At 37.2% G+C, this 6,709-nt stretch overlaps 1 non-coding gene across 1 annotated transcript; it reads right to left on the reverse strand.

Annotated features, from left to right (window-relative positions):
• Positions 1-306: 306 nt before the first annotated feature.
• On the reverse strand, positions 307-379 carry TRNAK-CUU. The gene has a single exon. It is a non-coding gene; the product is annotated as a tRNA-Lys (tRNA).
• Positions 380-6,709: the final 6,330 nt, after the last annotated feature.

Here is a 6,709-nt window from a genome sequence, read left to right on the forward strand (position 1 = left end):
GCAACATTATTTAATTTTGTAATCCCATTTCTAGATATTCGATCTTTCTTTTAATAAAAATTATATTCAACTGTTATATTTAAAACAACTCATTTTTTGAATTAATTAGGAAACATCTCTATTTCAAAATATATATAAAATAAAATTTTAATAAAAGTTCATTGATATCTAAGTTGATCCATATATCCTATAATGTTTTTAGATGACCCTATTCCCATATGTAATGGGGTAAGGGGGAGATAGGGTAGTAGGTTGCCCTCAACGCCAGGTTGAGAGCAGCTTCCATGGAAGACCTCCGTTATGAATTGCCCTCAGTGGGACTCGATCCCACGACCACAAGGTTAAGAGCCTTGCGCTCTACCAACTGAGCTAGACGGGCAATTTTCATATATCCTATAATGTGATATCTTAAATGTTTTCATTTTTTTAATCAAGTTTAAACTAGCTTTGTAATATATTTTACAATTTAAAATAAAAAATTGTTCAAAAGTCAAAGATAGGTGGTGCATAAATGCACCGAAAGTAGCTGGAAATTTGGCACCGAAAAGTAGATTGAAAATGTTGAGTTTTGAAATGGTAAAATTGTTGGATATATGAACTGCAAAACTATACCGTTAGTATTGACTGGAAATATAAACAGTAATTAAAAGGAACAAATTCGTAAACCGTGTTGTGGTAAAAACCAATGCCTTAGAAACGAATTCGCCCCGATGTGTGTAATCGCTGCAGTAGGCGGACCGTCCCCCGAGGTTAACACGGTTGCTCCGAATTCCGTACACCCGAAACCGGAGTGGATTGCTGGTGGTATTGCTCTTCTGATTGGAAAGCACTCAGAGAGATCTCACAGAGAGAACTGTAGAAAACACTTTTGTAAGTGAATTGTGAATGTTTGAGAGTGAGTTGAGAAGCAGAAAATAACCCTCTATTTATAGGCTAGAAATAGGGTTAAAATCGTCCATAAAATTTCAGGATTAAATCTCTTCTTTTGTAACAGTTGAAACTTCTAGATGAACCTGACTCAAAAATAATCCAGGTTCATTCCATCATTGTTCAGCTGTTATAACTCCCGAAATTATATCATGTAACCCATGTAATTAAATCAAATAACTCCTGTAACTCATGATATTAACAGCTTGTCTCCTCTGTACAAAGCTGGAAATCAGTCCAGATACATCTTAACATTTTTTATTTAATTTAGGAAAAGCTGTTTAACTTCTGATAACTCTCATAAACCAGCTGTTATCATTTGAAATTAAACAGTCCTCAGCAGCCTATAAATATCAGTTGAAATCTTTCACATTTTTCCATTTGTTTATTTCAAAGAGAAATTCCTCAAGAATTTTATCTAAAAAGATAGTATCCGCGTGGACGTGTCGAAGACACGTATTACCACGACCACGAGCCGAGCCGAGCCGAGACAGACAGACGGCGGCGGCGATGCGCGAGAGTCCCCCTTGTTCTCTATCACTCAACAAGGAAGTGGGAAAGCCAAGCCTTAAATACCATTCCCAATAGTATTTCCAATACTATGTGGGATTGAGCATTACCAACATTCCCCCACTAATGCGAAAGAAATCTTCTGAAACTCGAAAACAAACTTTCCAGAAGAGCAATAGCGAGATTAGTTGCTTAAGCACTAGTGAACGTATCTAGAACTAGTACATAGTGATGATGAGCAATCCTTCTCTTAGATAAGTGAAACTAGTTTGGAACTTTCTAAGATCAGGGTAAACTCATAACACACAACTAACCCCTTCATCCACCTGAGTCCCCGATGTGTAAGATATATATATACAAAGTATATATTTGGCCATCTTACCTCAGGATTCTAGTAAGTGTGCTAGAAAAATGGCCCAACATTTTTCATAGAAGGCGGCTAACCCTTCTCACTTACATAGGTTATTTCATCAAGTTTATCTCAACATAAACCACCCTTTAAAAAGGGATATGAAATAATTAAGAGTTTTATAATAGCTCAACCTCACAAAGGGTATGATGACTTTCTTCAAGTTCATTATTAATGAACCACCCAAACTCTGGGTTAAGAAGTCATTAAGAATAAATATTCAACCTCATTTATCGGTAAATTTAGTAAGTCCTTCTCACTAGAACCATCCAAATACTTGGATTTGAATTTATTAAGAGTTTAACAAACTCAACCTTTCTGTAAGTAAGTTCATCATTTCCTACCCACTCACTCTGGGTTATGAACTTATTAAGAATATATATATTCAGCCAAAATCGGTAAATTCATCAAGTCTTTCTCACTAAGACCACCCAAAGCCTGGGCTATGAATTTATTAAGAGCACTTAAGCTCATCCTGGGCATGCACATTATTCGTCATATGGATAGGCAGTAGGGCTGAGCAACGAAATCAAGAAAACTGAGAAACCGACACGAACCGAGTAAAATGGTTCGGTTCGGTTTGGCTTTAAACGGTTCGATTTTCGGTTCGGTTTAAAGGCTTCATTTTTTTGATTCGGTTCGGTTCGGGTTTTCCATATGGAACCCATTTGTTCCATATTGAACCGAATAGGCAATTTTTGTAAAAAAAATTATAGTTTCAAGTGATTTTTTTTATTGAAAACCGATAAACCGAACTGAATCGAAAAACCCGAACCGTTAAAAAACCTGAACCGAACCAAAAAAACTGGTTTCGGTTTTTTCGGGTTTTTAACTATTCGGTTTCGGTTTCGGTTTAAATATTAAAAACCTGTTTATTTCGGTTCAGTTTTTGGTAAAAAAACCGAACCGAACCAAACCGAATACACCCCTAATAGGCAGTAGGAATGTGCATTATGAGTCTTTCCATGGTTTCGTTTGACCACATGGAACTTAGATAACTAAGTTGGGTATCCACCATGAATTCCTCAACCAATGGGCTTTAGACCCATCCCCCTCGACGAATCTAGGACCAGCTTCCAACTTAACCCTTTGGTAAGTGGATCTGCTAGGTTCCTTTCCGACTTCACATACTCTAAAGAGAGCACTCCATTCTTTATTAAGTGTCTAACAGATTCATGTATTATGCGAATGTGTCTTTTCTTACCATTGTAAACTTGGTTCTTAGCCACACATATCGCAACTTGTGAATCACACAATAATGAAACTGGAGGAGTCGGTCTTCCCCACAACGGAATATCTGCTAACAAACTTCTAAGCCACTCGGCTTCTTGCCCAACTAGGTCAAGAGCTATAAACTCTGACTCCATAGTAGAACGAGCAATACAAGTCTGTTTTGATGATTTCCACGAGATTGCTGCTCCACCCAAAGTAAAAACATACCCGCTCGTAGAGCTTACCTCATCATTATCAGAAACCCAGTTTGGGAAACGCTACTTCCTTTATTTTTAACTAAATATATGCTAGGGTCATAAGGAGTTCGAACATAGACGACATCAAAACTGTCAAATTGCTTTAGCACTTTCTCTATATAATGTGCTTGACATAAAGAAAATCCCTTCTCAGTTTTGGTAACTTTGACTCCTAAGATTACATCTACTTCTCCCAAATCTGTCATCTCAAACTTAGTGGATAAGAAATTTTTAACTTTGTTAATGGACTCAATGTTAGAAATGAAAATCAACATGTCATCAATATAAAGACTTATGATAACACATTCAGTGTCAAACATCTTCGAATACACACAAGCATTCGAACCATTCACAACAAAACCAAAACTAAGAATAGTTTTATGAAATTTCTCATACCACTGTTTAGGAGCCTGCTTAAGTCCATAGAGTGACTTTTTGAGTCTACAGACTTTGCCTTCCATACCAGGTGCTTCAAAACCTAGTGGATGCTCCATGTAAATCTCCTCATCTAGATCTCCATTCAAGAAAGCAGTCTTAACATCCATTTGATGTACCTACAACTTATGAATAGAGGCTAGTGCAAATAATGCACGAATCATTGAGATTTTTGTAACGGGAGAATATGTATCAAAGTAGTCTAAACTAAACCTTTGAGTGAACCCTTTGACGACTAACCTTGCCTTGTATCGCTGAATCAAACCATCTGGCCTTAGTTTTTTCCGGAAGACCCATTTGTTGGAGATTGGTTTGAATCCCTTAGGCAAGTCAACTAATTCCCAAGTATGATTAGACATTATCGATTCTAGTTCATCATTAACAACGCTTTTCCAAAAACTAGCATCGATAGATCTTATAGCTTCTTCAAAAGTTTTAGGATCCTCATCTAATAAAAAAATTTGAGCTATAGGATCTGAAATAGAGTCTAAATCATTTATCTTAGAAATAAAGAAAGTAATAAAGTCTGGTCCAAAAGAGGTTTCAACTCTTTGCCTTTTACTTATTCTAGGCTCGAAATCAATTTGTTCAAAAGACCTAGCAGGATTACTAGAAGAAATGGATGGAATATATTCTATTTGTGTTTCAATATTCATTCTCGATTCCTTTAAAGGAAAAGTATTTTCAAAGAAAACAACATCCCTTCACTCACAAATAGAATAATCTTGTAAAAGCATGAATCTGTATACAACACTATTCGTAGCATACCCTATAAACACTGCATCAACAGTTTTAGGTCCGATGGTGGACTTCTTAAAGTCTGGAAAACCCACTTTAGTCAGACACCCCCACACTTTCAGATATTGTAAATTAGGAGTGTATCATTTCCACAATTCATATGGGTAGAATCTAATTTCTTATGAGGAACTCGGTTCAAGATATGAGTTGACGATAGAATGGCTTCCCCCCACATGTTATCAGATAACCCTAAACTTATTAGTAAAGAATTCATCATCTCTTTTAAAGTTCTATTTTTCCTTTCGGCTATACTATTCTGTTGAGGAAAATAGGGGGTTGAAGTTTCATGAATTATGCCATTCTTTTCACAAATATCTTTTAAGAAATTAGATCCATATTCACCACCTCTATCAGATCTAACCCGTTTGATTCTCCTATCTAACTGATTTTCTATTTCTGCCTTATAAATAAGAAAGAAGTTTTCAGCTTCATCTTTAGTTCTTAAGAGATAAACTTTTGTATATCTTGAATAATCATCTACAAAAGTTATGTAGTAGTATTTTCCTCCTTTACTTTCAGTGTTTTTAAAATCTGCTAGATCAGTATGAATGAGATCTAACAGTTCAGTCTTTCTATTAGAAACAGTCTTAAAGTGAGGTCTAGTATGCTTAGCTTTTACACAAATCTCACATTTGTTAAAGCTAGTTGTGTCTAGTTTAGGCAGAACATTCATATTCATTAATTTCTTTAAAGCATGAATATTCACATGTCCTAATCTAGCATGCCACATATCAATGGATTCAACAATATAAGCAGAAGTGGTAGCTTTATTTTCATTAAATTGAGTTTCTATGACAAATAAACCATTGCTTAAAAACCCTTTCCCCACATAATCACCATTTCGGGAAAGTACAAGTTTATATGCCTCAAAAACTAACTTAATGCCTGCCTTATTCAGAAGCCCACCACTTATCAAATTTCTACACAAGGCATGTACATACAGAATATTATTTAAAGCCAGAGTTTTACCAAAAGTCAGCTTGAGTAAAACCTTGCCTTTGCCTAGCACTTCAGAACTGCTAGAGTTCCCCATGTACACACGTTCACCAGTGTTCCCATCCTTGAACTCGGTGAAAAACTCATTCCTTGCGCATAAATGCTTCGAAGCGCTAGTGTCAACTACCCATTTTGAACTGTTCTCCACCAGATTAACTTCTAAGACCATCGCAGCAATGATCTCATCATCTTCTTCTATAACGTGCATCTGTGGCTTGTTGTCATTCTGGCGGTCTGAGCGGTGTTGGCATTGGTAAGCTTTGTGGTCGGGTAAACCGCATACATAACACTTGAACGTCTTCCCTTCCGGTTTGGCCTTTCCTGACTTCTTGAAGTTGGTAGCCTTCTGTGGTTTCGTCTTCTTGTCTTGATTCCCACGTTTCATGATCTTCTTAAATTTAGACTCAACCAAGTTAGCTTTAAAAGATAAATTACTCATAGAATTAGTAAGCTTATCTTTTAAACGGTTGGCTTCTTCAATCTTTATATGGCCCACAAGTTCTTCAAGCAAAATGTCTCTCTTCTTATGCTTAAGAGAGTTGCGGTAGTCGGACCAGGACTTGGGCAACTTCTCAATGAGTACATTGGCTTGCAGCACCTCACACATTTGCATCCCTTCAGCGATGATGTCAGCGACTAAGTTCTCATAGTCATGGACTTGATCCATTATTGACTTGCCGTCTGTCATCTGGAATTTGAGCCATTCGTCACCAACGTACTTCTTGATGCCCGCATCGTCCGCACCATACTTTTTGTCTAGAGTGTCTGATATTGCCTTGGCACTCCTTTCTCTAAGGAACATATCAAATAGTTTATTTGACATGTGGCTGAGCAGATGTCCTCGCATTGTCTTGTTATCTTTCTCGTATTTCTCGTAGGTAGCGAGAGAGACGGCGGCGGTTGCTAAGGCATCATCATTGAGGACCACATCCGCATCATTACCGGCAGCTGGGGGTTGGCGGCATGGAAGGTGGTGGCTTGAGCAGCACGTAGTCAAGATCAAGCTGCTCGAAGAATATCAGGATTCTTTGGGACCACCTTCTATAATTCTTTCCATCAAGTGCATCGAGCTTGGAAAGATCGGGGATTAGTTTGCTCAAAGGTGTTGTCATGATTGCAGTATATGGAATTCGTTTCTAAATTGTTGGATATATGAACTGCAAAA

The sequence above is a fragment of the Hibiscus syriacus genome, unplaced genomic scaffold (assembly GCF_006381635.1).
Source record: "Hibiscus syriacus cultivar Baekdansim isolate YM2019G1 unplaced genomic scaffold, ASM638163v2 tig00111199_pilon, whole genome shotgun sequence".
Taxonomy (NCBI): Eukaryota; Viridiplantae; Streptophyta; class Magnoliopsida; order Malvales; family Malvaceae; genus Hibiscus; species Hibiscus syriacus.